This window comes from Falco punctatus (assembly GCF_963210335.1).
Source record: "Falco punctatus genome assembly, chromosome: 5".
Lineage (NCBI taxonomy): Eukaryota > Metazoa > Chordata > Aves > Falconiformes > Falconidae > Falco > Falco punctatus.
This window is the reverse complement of record NC_137584.1, coordinates 65,381,302-65,398,024: the sequence shown is the minus strand read 5'-3', so window position 1 is coordinate 65,398,024 and position 16,723 is coordinate 65,381,302. Positions and strand designations below refer to the sequence as shown.

At 39.6% G+C, this 16,723-nt stretch overlaps 1 long non-coding RNA gene across 6 annotated transcripts in view; it reads left to right on the top strand.

Moving 5' to 3' along the window:
- LOC308064190 overlaps positions 1-16,272 on the top strand; it is a 41,637-nt gene extending 25,365 nt beyond the window's left edge. For 5 of the 6 annotated variants that reach the window (XR_013928274.1, XR_013928275.1, XR_013928276.1 and 2 more), the window contains 3 exons: positions 980-1,202; positions 2,214-2,320; positions 6,708-16,272. This is a non-coding gene — a long non-coding RNA (uncharacterized lncRNA). The remainder of the gene's footprint in view (positions 1-979; positions 1,203-2,213; positions 2,321-6,707) is intronic. The other variant, XR_013928278.1, reaches the window with a different exon arrangement.
- The last annotated feature ends 451 nt before the right edge of the window (positions 16,273-16,723 follow it).

The window sequence follows — 16,723 nt, the reverse complement described above, 5'->3', positions numbered from 1 at the left end:
TGCATTCTTTTTTCACATTTACAACATTCTAGACTGTATCTGACTTAAATTCAGATACAAAAAGAACTGGTTTTGACATAGTACAGGTAATATGATACCCGTTCTAAAATTGCATGCTTTCTTTTGTGTGTAATCTCTTTTCCTTGATATCACTTAAATATTGATATTGCATGTCATCTTTATCCCTCCTAGAGCACATTAAAAGTTGGGGGTGGGGAGTGGGGTGGTGTGGAGAAGTCAAACATCAAATTCACCTTGATATGACTTCAATGGAAGGAAGACAAAGGCATGAGCTGAACTCAGTGGCATTACAAATGAATTTATTTCTGTCTGTCAATAATTCAGATTTCACATTGAAAGTATGTCAGGTCACTGAAATGGTACAAAAAGCCATCTAGTGTCAAAAAGATGTTTAAGAAGAACTTAACGCCTGAAAGCAATCCAGTGGTTATGCCAATTCTGGATTAACTGAAAATAAAGGAGTAAACTTCGTAAATATTGATGAGCAAACAATATGCAGTGACTATAGCTTGTATTGGTCAGGCAGCACAGCAGGTGATACATTTTCACAGAGAAAGGAGACAGTAGAGAAGTTCTGCACATCTTTATGAGAAACAATATTGAAATTAAAGATAAAAGATGGAGGAAAGCCCCAGAATATAAGAAATTTGATTTCCTAGCTCATGTATAAAAAGCACATCAAAGTGCTGTGCCATGACCACTGCAGAGCTTTCAGCAGGCCAGATCCCATAAAATCCTCTTCAGGAGCTCTTTCCTACATATAGAAGCTATATGGTCTTAATTCAAGTGATATTAACTAAAGAAGTTCAAATTTTCTGTGCAGTTTCTCTTATATTGACTTAAAACTATTATCTGTTTGTTATATCTAAATTACTATGCATTTAGACCATAATCACAGATTAAGTCTGCAAATGGTCACTGACCTTTTGCAAAGGCCCTTTTGTTTTTCCACTCACAGTTCTGCCACCTGCCCCCAAATGGGTCCCTCAGTGCCAGCAAGGCTGACGAACAACCTCCAGTGAAGTGTCCAAGGGAATGAGCTAAAGGAGCACCTGCACAACACATGTGGGAACAGTAACCTGCTGCTGGATGGTGACAAGCAACGAGATGCTGTATCTTCAACTGTTCCACCTATGTAGGGAAGGAGACGGCAGTCCACTGCCTGGCTGATGGCTAAACCGGTAAAACAGATCTAAACCATGCTAAAACCTTGACTGCACACAGCCTTGTGTACTAGACTTGCTATTTTGATTTGTAAATCAACACTGCTAACCTGGTAACCCTGTTGTACAAACATATTTATAGCATTCTAAAGGTGGGGTTTTTTTTTCACTGATGTGATATTCCTATAAACTTAACTTTAATACAGGAAGTTACTTTATCGTAATCCACAGCAGGAAGTTGTGTAGCATCCTGAGCCAACATATAAGCATTAAACAAGATGAGTTCTCTTCTCTTATCTTTATCTACATATTTTCTTTATCTGGCATCTCACAAGACAATTTTAATTTAATCTTAACTAACGATACTGCAATGTAAAATAATGCAATTTTTAAGTAGTTCTGGGAGGCCTTTATTAGCCTAATGCAGCAAAAGGAACACCAAAATAACTACTGAGCAGGGCCAAATGAAGCTGCAACATAGCTGGGAGGGACAGGCTGTAAAGTGCTTTATGTTGTTCCGGTGCTATGAGAGGGGTGCTAATAGTCTCCAACTGTAGCCAGGTCTCCTGAATGCCCTTCTGTGGCATTCGAAAGGGTACAACTTGAAACCAAATGAAACAGCAGAATAAACAGATAACTTCTGATATTAAAATCCTTCAGTCCCAACATTGTATGTGTTACACAATATATTTCTAAATTATGCTCCTAACCTAAAAAATTTCTTCCTTGAAAAACCTACCCAGAAGTCATTACTATATGTAAATATATATTGAATGCATAAATTTATAACATATAAAATTATTATATTTTTCTAATCGTTAAGATTGCAGTAACATGGGTAAAGGTGCTTACCTGCCTTGATTCTTCCATGTGCATATTCATTTTGTGGGTGTGCTTTATAGCAGCATTGCATGTTACCAGTTTTATAACCGATGAATTATTTCCTGAATTGTAACCTTCAGGTGCAGTTTAGTACCATGCTTTCTGCATGTTTACATATTGTTGTATGTGTCTGCTCTTTCTTTTCAGTTCAACTGAATCGTGAAGTCCTCAGAACTTACCATCCTGCTGACTGAACTGAGTTGTAAAGCTATATACATACATGCACAACTGACCTGGAGAACCAATACTTGCAGGCAAGTAATGCAGATTTGAGCCCTTGCCGGTGCCTGCAGACACATGGTAGGCAAATAATCCCATACTGTGTTTGTCAGCCCGTAACATAATAAGAACTGAATGACAGTCTTGCCAAAAGCAGCATCAGAGACTTCAGTATTGGCTTAATACTTGGTAAAAGCTCCACCTAGGCACTCTACATGCCTTAGGAATGCAAATATTTTACAGCACTCTGATCCTGGTAGGAGGTTCCTTCTTTGTAATCTTATAACAAATCCAATCATTTTATCCTGTGGGGCAATTTCTGCATGAAAATAGCAAATTCAGATATCTTTCTTAGTCAGAGGATTTGAAGCTTAAGTCATTCTGAAAGCTATACTGTAATTAATATGAAAAAAAGAAAGAGCCTGCTAATATAAAAATTAGCAAGCCCAGCATATGCATGCAAGAAGCGTAATTTTTTGATTTAAATAATTTAGAGGCAGCATTAAAAAAAATTTAGATGAGACATAAGAAAGATCATACATTAAGACATGAATCTATCTACTTTTTCTAGCCAAGGCTTAGTTTACTGGAATAAAAACATTTTGACAGGTACCAAAAAGAGGTGGCAGGAGCTGATATCCTGATAATGATGGTATACTGTGTAAGGGTATCCCAGAGCAGAGGTAAATTCTGGGACTGCACACTGACAGCCATAATAATTATTTAATACTGCTGGAGTTAATGGGATTACTGCTACCCTTTCCTGTTTTTCCATTAGAATAACCTTGCATAACAGAGAGAGTTTGGTGGAAAATGTACATATCTTCCCAGCTCAGGCACCAGAAACCCATGAGAAGGACCCTGAAGACGAACTACACCTTAAGCAAAAAAACAGTGCTTCCTGTTAAAAGTCAAGACACAAAAAAACTTGACGTACACCTTGTCTCAGGAAGGGTTTGACAAAACATGGCTCCGTAGTGTTCAGCAGCTCAAAACGACTGGGCCATTTGGTGCTGTGGATGGGCAGGCTACGGTGGGTCCCATTGTCACCGCACTCTCTTGCATAGTAGAGGCCACCTTGCACCACCGCCCTTGTTGACAGAATAAAAGGGAGTGGCATATCCCTGTTTTTCAAAACAGATGATCTCAACTCCTGGCACCGAGCATTTGACCTGTGTTTCTCACTGCCCTGCGTTCAAGCAGCTCACCCCTGTGGCTGTGCTGCAGGGACTGCAGACCCTGCACCTCCACGTTACCTCAGTGAGATGCCCATCTGCTACCGCTACCGCAATTATGTAGAAAATTCAGGATAGTTCAGCAGCTGGTCCAAGGTGTGTCCCTGACAGACAGAAATACCTGGTAACCATCTGTATGAAGTCTCACATACCGTGTTAAATCAGTCCAGGGAGCAACCTGCCCCAGAAGAGCTACAGAAACCCAATGCTCAGCACGCCAAATTTGTGCGCGAGCTTTGCCATTCCTTGCAAACAGTCCCATTGGAGGTAGGGTTTGACAGGAAGACAGTCTCTGGTTCAATTGACAGGCTGAAGGTGTGTGAGAGCCAGTTGTGCCTTCCAGAAATTTAGCATAAAATCCAGAGAACAATGGATTTGTTGTCTCTATTGATTTTTGAAACAATGTAGCACCTAAGCTGCGTGCTGGCATGTTTTCAGAATGGTTTCAGCCTTTGTATAGTCCCCTTATCAGTTGCAATTGCATGGCAAAATTAACCGCTTTAGTCTCATGCTAAGAATGCTGCTTTTGTATTATGTTGATTACATTATCTTACATGCTGATAATAATCATACATGGTCTTGCTTTTTTTATACTGGTGTTTTCCAGTAAATGCACTCGTGTCATTTAAAAAAATCAATACCTGTATTATCTTCAGATTGCCTCATGTATTGCAGCACTGTAAGAAACCAGGTGTTGGAAATACAATGTTAAGCCACCCAAAGCCACTGCAGTTAATCATATTTAGCACCTAACTGAACTGGGCTCAACCAGAGCTTTTGGTAGGAGTGGGAATAAACAATCCTGCTTAAGTAACTCTGTTGTATTATGTGAGAGCCCATTAATAGCTGCAGTTTCTATTAAAGCTGGATGTAATTCTAGAAGCCAAAGGCCCTGTTCTTGTTTAAGCATGTTTTGTACCTCGCATTTCTCTGGTACAGCAGGTCTTGGAAGGGCCTACCACTTATTTTTCTATGACCTGCAGACAGACTATTGATCATAAATGTATTTGCTTTTAATTAATACAGCATCAGGAAAAGCATATGAGAGGAGACTGCAGAGAGTACGCTCTGCTGGTTGACCTCCACAGTGATGCCATAGCACTGAGTCACTCTTTATTTATTCTCTTGAACCTGTAATGAAAAGGTGCATACTCTACCACAATTAAAGGGTTAACCTTTGTCATAGTTAGCCAAATTTCCACGACCAAACCGATGCAAAAACTCAGCTTTTGTGTTGCCTGAATAACAGAATTCCCCCAAACAACTCACACTTGAAATGGAACAAAACCCCCACCTCCAAAGCGCAAGCAGAGAGCAGGCATTGGTGTGGAGGGCCGGGGGTTCCTTGAGATGGGGTGGGATTAGAGACAGACTCCCAGGGAGTCAAGGTGAGTACAGCAAGAAGAGGGGACAGGAGCTCAAGGATGTCCTACCGCATTTTACTTTAAAAGGTATGCTTTTTCCTTTGTGGCAGTGCTTGAACTTGACTTTTTTCTCTTAAAAGGAACAGCCTTTTCTTTTTTTTTGTGGCTTAGCGTAACAAAGGAACAAGCTTTTGAATGGTAGCTTGCTTTTCTTTGGCTTTCAGACAAGGGGAACGTTCCAATATCCTCAGAATATATATTTTACCCATAGAAAAATGGGCTTTTTTATCCTCCTGTATCCTTTTTGATCCCTCTGCATAATTTTCTTAGGTTTCCATGCTTTTATCTTCACTCCATGAAGATATGCCCTTGGATCTTCCCAGTACATATGGTTGGGAACCTGCAACTTTGTGTACCAGGGCCATTGTCACTGCTGGGGACATTGTAGTGGTCATAACCACTGCTTCCTGTACTGACTACACTGTTCCAGTGCTCATACTTTTAAGATCCCTGATATCAGTTCCCCCCTTCATAGGACTCATAGGCAACCCCCAGCAATTTTGCACCCCTACAGTCATGCCTTTTCCCAGAGCATGCTGTCTGGAAGGAGACAGACCTTCCTGCAGAGAAGTTTGTCTCAGGAATTTCCAAATTCCTTCTCCTTCCTGTTACCCAGCAAATCTAACAGTCTCTCCTTTGACAGAGGCTCCTAGAAAAACACAGTCTCCGTAATTGCTGAAGGACTGATGCAGATTAAGGGGAAAAAACATGGGTTAATACATTTCCAGAACCTCTTTATTCCATAGACAATGCTGACCAGGAGCATACACAGTGGAGGGCGAAATATCCTGGGGAGATCACAGAAAAAATCCTGTTGCATAAAAACAATATGCTTCAAGAAAAACAGAAAGGCAGATAGGTGCATCTGTTATCAATCAGCTCTTCAGACAACAAGTTTAGGAGTCGTGGAGCAAAAGAAACAAGCCTTCCCTAGGGCTCAAATTCCTCCTTGGAATTTCTCAGATGTCCATGGCTGCAGAGCTGTAGTTCCCAGTCTGCCCCATGCCTCCTTACCAGCCTGACCACCCAGCCGGGGAAACAAGCAAAATGTTGACTACCTGTCCGGAGACCATACCGGCTAGCTGGGAAAAGGCACGGTTGCTTTAGCAGTACATTAAGAGGTTTAGGCCATTAATTAACAATCCAACAAAGTGCTGATCAATACCTGATCACATACGTACTAAATCACGGATTTTTTATTTGTTTGCTTTCAGTAAGGATATTTAAATTACAAAATTAACTTCCTGTGAAGTTGTCTATAGTACCAATTCAGCTTTTCTCCCTGAGTGGAAACTGCAGAGTACATTACACTGAGTGCTCATATACTAATGTTAAAAGCAGTTTGTTTTGTAATGACAATGCTGACTGAATAGCAAAAGTTTCTGTAAAAACACTGGTATTTAAAGCTTGAACTCATGTCCTTGTATAACTCCCTTGTCCTTAGGGCCCTCAGTTCTGGCTCCCAGCTCCCTCCTCATTCCTAGCTGTCCCAGGTATCCATGCACCTCGTCTTTAACTCCAGGCAGCCAGATCTGCCTTGCCCTTTATTTGCCCTTCCTGACTTATTGCAGGCAAAGCGGTTCCTGCCACTTGCCGCTCCAGCACTGGGCTCCCTGGCAGTTCTTGCAAGGAGAGTGGGGCCTGAAGCAATGAACTCCTGGGGGCAGGGAGAGAGGGGGAGGCAACCTCAAGGAGCATGTTCTGGCTGTATCGAGAGTGCATCCACATTAGTATGTTGGTTTGGATGATCTTTTGTTCTGCAGGTCCTTTCCTAGAGGAGTGGGTTGTCACCATGTGTGTGGCAGCAAGAGGCAGACCCCCCAGAAGAACCCTGCATCGGTGCTGTATGTTCTCTTCACTTCCAAAGCGTGTTCTTGTACTCTTGGATATTTCCAAACCCTCCCTCAGCATCTGGACTCCGACCTCAAACTGAGGAGAATTCAGTAATGAATGTAGTTAATTTGAAACTGATTATTGTTTCTAAGGTCAATAATGGGAAAACTATGAGCACGCAGCCCTCCTGAGAACACAACTCTGCAGGGATACGTTTCCCTTAACCAAACAATGCCATAGTAACTCACGGGATGTTTGCCTACACAACCTGCCAATCTACTGCCATGCTTTCCCTGTTGCTTAAAGCAGGCCTCACAAAACCTGCACTAAAAGTATGCAACAGTTACTACAGCATGCTTATTTCACTCAGAATAGGCTTAATAGGATGTGTTACTTGTGAATTTTTAAGTAAATCATCCAAATTCTCCTTGCATTTGCTGAAAAAAAAAAATGTTCAATCTCTTCTGTTTGGTTTCTGTACTTGGAAAGCACAGGCTAAGTTTCACTATCCATGCTTCAATAAAAAACAGTGTTTCCTGTAAGTGCTGCCTATCTTCCTTGATCAGCCAAGGTTTACATCATGGACAAATATGCACATTTGTATGCAGAGGATGCAGACTCGGGATGCGTCCAACCTATTTCCCTACCACAACCTCATCATCCCCCACTTCAGGTTCCTCTGTTCCCCAGGCACCACCCTGATTCATAATCTCAAGAAAGTAAGAGATGCTTGATGATCTTGCAGACCTGCACAACAACTGTTTTCAGCGTGGATTTTCCAGCCCAATTGACTGCCCACTATCTGCTAAGCAGGCTGGTGTTGCTAACTTCTGCAGTATGAATGCTATTTGCTTATCTGCCATCAGAGAGGCTCTCACTCTGGTGTCTCTTAATGAAGGCCAGGGCCATTTCCTCTTCGGCATACAATTTCATTTATGTGGCTTTCTTCACTCTGAATTTCTTCATCCACTGCTAGTTACCCAGAACCTGCAACACACAATTTTACCTTCTGATATGCTTTTTTAGGCCCAGAATCATTATTCCATAGCATTATTTTTTCCTCCTCTCCAAAATGTCATCATTCTTGTCCCATCATTAATCATCATTTTCGAAGGACTTGCTTAAGTTTCATATATGTGAAAGATATGCAAACCATAAATGTACAGTACATTACCTTTTACAGATCTCATGCTGATGGCAGAGAGGAAATCGTGAAGTATGGACTTTTATTTAAAAAAAAAACCCAAACCGTATTTTAGAGAACACAGTGCAAGGAGAACAGTGGGAAACTGATTCTAATATCTTGACACTGGATAAATTCTGCACAGAGGAGTGCAGTGCAAGTTAGCACTGGGAGACCTCCTCACATTTTGGTGTGGCTTGGCTCCAACCAGTACAACCACACTTGGTGAAGATGGGTTGTGTCGGGCTGAGCAGCTTGCTGTGAATGTACTCTGGTGTTGCAGTGTCAGCTGCTGTAGGCTGACAGCATACTTTCTCGTGTAGTCATATCTTTAAACCTTGGGTTTGTCAGTTAACTGTGCTTTGACTCAAGGTCTAGAGAACCAGCCTAGATGCAGACATCAGTATTGCAGGCATCTAAAGTTAGATAATATGAATTCCAGTGCTAATGCTGTAAAGATGGAAGAAAGTGCTTTCAGATCAAAGTTCAGCAGGGGTCTTTGTTGCCACTTTAAAAAAATACTTTAAGAAACCTACAAATATTTTCTCTCCAGTAAGGATGCATCAATCTTTCAGTCCCTGAAACAAAGGCATGCTTTTATGCAGCTGTTTCATGCAGCGTTCATGCAAAAATCTTAGCAGTTTAAATAAATAAATTATATTTATAGAATAAATTATTCCATATATTATGATTTATTATAACATAGTTCGTAGTGTTCCTGAAACTACATAATAAAATTGTTGGCGTTGCTGCACAGGCAAGTAGTTTCTCTGCTCGCTCTTCCCAGACTGACCATAGAGTTTCACTGTCACCCTTATGCTTACTCTTCCAATAGAACAAGTAGATCCTTTGGTGCACCTAGAAAATTTAATGAATCCTTGTCTAAAGTAAGTCGGGTGATTCATGCCCTAAACCTACCTGTTCTTCTACATTGACCACCAAGGGAAGCCCTGGCTGACACATCTTAGTTATCAACACCTGCACTGTATATGTAAAAGTTAAATGGGTTTCATTTCTCTGGTGGTGTCTGTAATGGCTTCAGACATTTCGTAGCAAAAATGAAACATATGACACCTTCCAAAGAGCTCAAATACATATTTTCTGAAAGCCAAGAAAGAACTTTGACCAAAGGAAAATATTGATCAGCCTTTTCATGAATCTTTTTGCCACAGAGCGATTAACGTCTTAAAACTGTCCACAAAGCAAATGCACACAGACACAGTTGAGAAGAATACACCAAGAGGGAAAGGTGCAGGATCTGGAGCAGATAATCTTAAGCAGAGGAAGTAGGCAAAACCTGGACAGAACTTACTGAGGTTCTATATAAAGAATATTTTCTAGTTTTCTCTGTAAAATTAAATATGGAAAGCTTCTCAAACTGAAATATATCCTATTCTAGACTAAAAAATTAAACTGAGAAAACAGTAAAACTTTATCACTCTAATAGTCATGTCAAATGACATTGTGTTAGCATGCTGCATTACATTATTTTCCTGACATAAAAAGACCTGGATACAGATAAATAAATTCTTAAATTACATGTCTAAATCTTGCTATTTCCCTTAAAAACTAGAGATTGAAGAGATAGTCTGAGTTAACTTCTTGCTCTAAAGCACAGAAAAGAAATCCAAAGTAATGTTTGTATGTCATGCTCTACAATTTGAAGAACTAATTTGAAGTTATTAACCTCTTGTATCCCCAACTATGTTGGGTGACTATGAGTCAAGAAAATTGCTACTATCTCCTACCATTGCCAATGTATGTCACCCTTACTACAAGGAACACGTTTCCTTGTTGGAGGCAAGTTTGGATATAGAGTATCCAGACCAAAAGAGTTCTTCAAGAAAAGCCTTGAACACCTTGCTGAAATATGAATTAAATAGGCCAGAAAGAGGTAGGTGGGAGAAGTTATATGTTGCAAGTACTAAGTTAAAAAACCCCAAAACAATATTATGGTTAACCTGATGGTATTGCTTAAGATGTGTGCCTTTTTTCATAACCAGGCAGCATGTATTCTGTAATTGCACACCGAATGAAACCACTAGTATGAGATACTCTGTTGATCAAATGACAAAAACGCTTCTGCACTTGCAGTTAGTAATAAAAGTTCAATGTGTGTCTTCGACAACAGTTGGCCTAGCTGGTCCATGACTTCAAAGCTGCAATCAAAGACAGTTGTGCAATTTAGATTTTAGTATTTTGAAAACATGGAGAGAGTGGTAGAATTAAACTACTGAAGAAATATTTATGAAAAGTAAGGGCACAAAGTACACTCTGGTTTAATTGAGGACTACCGATCCATAGCAAAAAAAAAAAGGAGTGCAGTCATGAAGAACTAATATTTTTTGCCAGACCTTGTTGGATGTTATGATCAGTTCCACTTATGTACAACCCTGTGTAAAATCTTTGCCTTCCAATCTCCAAAATAGCTACATTACTTTTTGCATCATCCAAAAATATGCCCTCTGTCACAGTTTATCCTAGAGCAACTTTCAGAAATGAGTCACAACCTTTGTTTAAAGGTTTTATTTTTGAAATGCTGACACCAGCTTAGCTGTAGCACTGTCAACAGGGAATGCTACTACAGAGACTTAAATGATGCTGTCACGTAGAGTAGAATAAATTATTTCAATTGTAAACCAGCTAATTACACATTAAATCTGGTATCTCCTCCTCTTTGTTACAAGAAAGCTTTTTCCTGCTATGGATGAAATCCAGCACTGTGCATAAAGCGCTATAAAGAGCCATTTTGTTTTTATCAGTATTGCTTAGTGTCTCATTTTAAGATTTGTGTTTCTATTCATGTGATAGCCTCATGTTTTCTTTTGGCTTCAGTTTTGCGCTTTTTAAATTTCTTATGTGCACATTGACAAATAGCCCAGAGGTCAAATCCCAATTTATTAATGTCTGAAATCTCATTATTTTTAAACAAATCTCATTAGTTTAAGACCTAACTGATGATTTTTTATGCTTAGGCTTATTAAAATCGATAATAATATAACCAATGTAAATCCCTTCTTTATATAAATGAGCAATTAGAAACAATGTAAGCAATTACAAGCTATATAAATATTTTAATTATTTTTGTGATAAATATGATTAATTTTTCCCTGCAGAAGCTTGATTATAAATCAGTCACAATCAGATGTCTCTGCAGAAGTGACCATTATACAGAGGAAACAGCCTGGCTTTCTTCAATCATGTCAATAAGGAATGAACATGCCCTACCTCCACGACAGACTAAATGAAAATAAAATGAGTATCACTCCAAACTGAACATTGGCTATACCTATGCACTCTTGGGAGAGAGTCCATGAGAATCCTTTTAGCTTTGATCATAAGCTTTGTATATAGGGTCATAAAAAAAGGGGTGCATCTTTGTTAACCATGTAAATAAAACTCCTCTGTGAGGTTGACATCCTACCCTTCCCAGGTAGGTTCCTTCAATTTATTTTTTTTTATACTGTCTAGTTTGGGTATGTAAAAAGATGGAGCTTTTGCTTTTCCTTAAAGTATAAGAAAACTTTGCATTTTTTTCTGAAGCAAATAATGTGTTTTGCCTACTGCACCTTTCTTGGTTTAGTTGCTTATCAGAAGATAATGGGGAGATGTGAACTCTCAACGATCTACACGAAGGAAATGAGACACAGAAACTTTAATAAAGACCTCTTCTGTGTTCACTCAATATTTAACTACAGATACAGCCGATGCCATAGGGCAGAATAAGGGAAGTTTAAGTGAGTCTCTTCATTTTCAGGAACACAACTGCAAAAGATCTCAAGCAGCAGTTTCCATGTACTTTTTAATTATCCAAATGCAGGAATTGACAGAAGTTTTTAGAACACTGGAAAAAAAACAACAATAAGAAACAAGCAAGATTACCCAATTGTCTTTCTTCAGCCCCCCTTTGAAGGTCACCTGTAACTAGTTTAGAATATGATTGAATAATACCATATGTTTAGTAAATTAGGTACAAACAGAAACTAAAGGTAACTACAACTGAGCTAAAAGCATTTAAAAGTAATCTTCACAGATAAAACGAAAACATTTATGTTGTAATCCTTATATTGTGAATTACATTCATTACTGTATTCAGTGAGCTACTGTATTCAGAGGGCTACAACAGTTATAACACAATTTCACTGGGTCAAAATTGATTTGGGGAAAGATGGTAAGAGCTTCTACTCCAAAAGTAAGCAGTATTCTCAATTTCAAAAAGACAAGTTTTGATAAACAAAGGAACTGAGGATAATAGAATTATTTTAAGTGAAGAGGATAAAACTAGGTGAACTTTGTGTCTCAAGAAAGCAGAAAAAGTTCTACTGAAGAGAGCTAGTTGAATAAATAACCACAAGCAAAAAGCAAAACATTTACAAAATGGCAAAGAGGATTAAGCACAAAGGAAATTTTATCTGAGGGATCAAGAAAAGGAAGGACAAAGTGAGAATTGCCAAAAATCAAGCTGAGTTAGACTTCCAGAAAGATATGAAAAACAAACAATAAAAAAGATTCTTCATCCCCATAAACAAAAGACAATAAAGAAAGGACTGTAGTGTTATGGAATATGAAATAGAGAGAGATGGAAGATAATCTTGGCAAAAGATAAATTGCACTTTGCTATTGATTTGAAATGAATACTTTTCCTCAGTTTTTAATGACTACAATGATTGATCATGGGAGCAAAGGCAATTTAGATAATGGCAGGAGTGTATGGAAAAGCATCGTTCAGAACAAAGTTAGAGCAGAACTCTTCTCTACCCTGTTCCTGAAAAGAACTGTGAGCTCATGGGTCCACTGCCAGGTGGATGAAGAGGAGCAAATTTCACACCTATCACTGAAAAAAAAGGTGGTTAATTCCAGCAGTGGTGGTTTTATAGCCCATCACCATGACATCCAGGTATGTAGAACACACATAAACTAGTAGTAATTACAATTTAGGCCAAAACTGAAATTCACAGCCTTTTTATGTCATTCACCTTTTCCAAATGTAACTGAGTGACATTTCTATTTGCCAAGTATTTCCTGCTGGGTATGTAAGCTAAACTTTAAGAAGCTTCAGTAATTTCATGTTTTTAATAAGACATAATAAGCACTGTCCAAGTATTAAATGTATGCTACTTCTACTATTATGATTTAACATACACAGAATTCTACAAGACTTACTTAATTGTCAAAATGTCCTTTTTTTTTTCTTTTTTTTTTTTTTTGTCAGCAGTTGTCATTTTTCAAGAGATTAACTGCATGGCAGTACTATACTTACAACTATCAGTCAGATCTGAACTGACTGCAGAGGAAACCATAATGGCCTCCTGAAAATGATTTCACATGAGGACAGTTCTTTGTATTTACTTTCCTCATGCAATTTAGAAGGGTATTTGCTCATTGTAGTCAAGAAATTAATTTATTCAGTAGGAACTAATCATGAGGTGCTTGCAATCAGTTTTCTCAGCTAAAAATAGCTCAAGTTACTAAAAGATCATTGCTGCTTGTTACTACAATGACACAATTTAGAATTTCTATCATGTATAATAGCCCAGATTTGCTGAGAAATTCTGTTCCATGAGTTTTGACTCACTGAACTGTGAAGTTGGCTGTGGTTGCTGTCCTCTCTGTAAGCAGAAATCTGAGAAGTGGGGCAAGCAAATCAGAATGGGAATGGAGGAGCAGAGCCAGCTTGGCAATATTAGAGATGAGTGCTTTTGTTTTTAAAAGAAGGGAAAAAATGCCTTGAAAGTTGTGCATTCTCTGTGCCTACACTGGCTCTGTAGCAACTTGCTTTTCTGTTCTTGTAATAACCATCAAAACAAGACAGCAAAAGTGCTCTTCCTCACAGCACACTAGTTTTTGCTTCTCACAGTCACATACCAGGTTTGCATAGAATTAGCCTAACATAACCTTTACATAAATATTAGCAATGAATGTTCTCCTCCACACAGAGCAAGCACGATTCTTTGCTGCCCATTGGGTGGAGGGCTGGTAAGGGCAGCTTTATCCCATCTTTGAGTCTTCATTTGTGTTGGCAATGCCTCTCATGTAAGTTGGCAGCCCTAAATTACTTTGCTGCCACAGCCCCCTATGGATCATTGCAGCAGCTCGAAATAGCTGTTCAAAGTGAGGAAACCTCTACACAAGGAATTTTCCCTAGGGAGACATTTCAAGAACTCTACAGCCCCTTTGTGCTACTGGGAAAGTGTAAAGAGACTGTGTAAGAATACAGAATTCATCATTGTCCTTTCCATACAATAAAACATTCATACTTCCTCATCTTTCTTTCTGGACTTGATTATTTGTTGACACCAAGCTTGTCCTATTCAAGAACGTGGGTAAGAGCAAAGATTGCTTCATGCTAACTCTGTAAGCTCTGTGAGCTGCAGCTGGTTTAGCAATGAAAATAGGGAGCAGCTTTGGCACCATACAGGCTTGCATCCCGTTTCTGACTGCCCCAAAACATTGTTTTGGCATGCAGGAACCCTGAACCACTCTGACTTGGGCTTGGTTACACACCTAACATAAAGAAATGCAAACAGAGTTGATATAGTTACAGGAATTTTTTACGAAATAGAATTTCCTCCTGTGCACAGGGTAATGTACCTGGCCAGTTACAGCCTGTTGTGCCAGAAAATTACTACAAAGGAACCGATCATAAACAATTTTTGGTCCTGCATCTCACAATCATATGATGATATCTGAGCCTTCCTGTCTTCCCAAGCCTTCCTTCCTCCAGATTCAAATGTCTGATTAACGTTATTAAATCATTTAAACTGCTCTAGATAAATTAGCGTAACCTCTTTGAATGGACACTTTCAAACCTGCTAGTCCTTCAGCTCCTGTTCTGCCCTTTATCTCTGCGTAATCACAGTTGTAAACATGAATTCAGCAACCATCTTTCCACGATGACTCACAGAACCTCCCTCTAATCCACAACAATCTCCTTCTGTCCTTCCTGAAATCTCAGCCTGTCTTTCAGACAATACTTTGTTCATGTCTGGCTGTCAGTCAAGTTCAAAAAAGAGCTTTCAGTGTTTCTTTCCTTTCCCTTCTCCACCTGTTTTATGCGTATCTGTCAGCGATCCAATCTCTTGTGAAGGCAGGCCTTCAGCGTTAATATAAATTTCTTTTTATGTGTTCATACCCATATTCTCTGGCTTCAAATATACTACATCACCCTGCTAATCTTCTATCACATCAGGGAAAGTACTTGTCTTTGTACTCAAATTCTTCCACTGTTTCGTATTAGTGCTGAGATCACTTCCCTCCTCGTGCCAGCTGGTGATGCTGGGCTGTACTGTCCCTTGTTAAACTCTGAAGCAAGTACCTCACATTGCTTTGTAGGTTATCCTTCACACTGAGAAGTTTCCTAAAAATAAAAAATAATTGACTTCATCTTTTGGAATCTTGTCCTCCTCTGAAGTGTCTTAGAAACACTCTTATGGGTGATTGGTGTGCCTTAAACCCCAGAGACAACAGTCACAGCTAGTGGATTAGGCCCACTCGTACTAGTGCCTGGTAGCAGGTGAGAAGACATTGAAGTCCTGAATTGGGAAAGGCAGAGAAAGCACTAGCTGAAGGGGGCAGATGAGCACAGGCAGACCAGGAAATGCTGGAGTTTGTGTGCACATGGTCCGAGACATGTGGTGAGACCACACTACAGTCAAAGTTCAGGAAGTCAGAGTCCATAAGAGGCAGGATTCAAGACAAGTAAAAGACACATCTGGCTGAGACCATGTCACACAGATCACTTGCAAACAGAAAGTAGGATCTAGTACCTAACTGAGACTCAATTAAATCATCAGAAGACAGGACTAGGAACTAGTATTATGGACCCAGAAAAAAGGATGGGGGACTGGTCTTAAAAGTAAATGGTGGGCACAGTCCAAAAACACTCAGCTGTAGTCACAAGCACTTCAAGCTGATAAAATCCATCGTGGCTACTGAAACATGTGGTCCTGCACTCCCTGTGTGTAATTTCTTGTGCATGCCCAAGCACAACCACTTACTTACACCAACACAAGCATTTATGTAGCTAGATGTGAACTAGCTTGGGAAACTGATGATCACAAATTAAAAACTATTAACCATGATTAAAACTAAGTACTTAGCATTAAACCTGATGCAGTCCACTATATAGCCATGCAAGTGCTTGTACCGGCACAAAGAGGCAGCGCGTAGGCAGAAATAAGCAGTTGAGAAAGGAAGACTGCCTTTCCATGGTAGTAAGAACTTGCACAAAGTTTAGTTAAGACACATTGAAACCACAGCACTGGAGAACTGTTTCCGGTTCCCTCAATAAGGCTGCGTTATATCTCTTTTCCCTCTGTATGGCTGCAGTAAGGCTGCATACAGTGGCAATAGCCACCTAAAGAATGATTCACTTCCAGCTGCCTCAGGAATGACTCACTTGCTCAATGAGTCACTCAGGCCCACCGCCTCTTATGTCGGGCCGATACTATCTCTCACTGTCTCCTGGTAGGGACCTATTCATCTGTCCTCAGCCATCTGCTGCTGCTTGTCCTCTGGTTTGTACTGTAAGCTCGTTGGGGCAGACAGGATTCTCTGGTCTTCATTTGGTCTGCAGTGAGGGTTTCCTTACTATGAAGAATATAGCAATTCTGGGCCATAACATAGAATAGTATCGATGAAAGATGTTTTCAACGACCAGAAAGCTGGTTAGTCTGCAACAATTTGTTCTAAATATGATAAAAAAGACTGCTGGTAGTCGCATATTTACACACATACATACACACCCTCCTCCCAGCAGGCAGT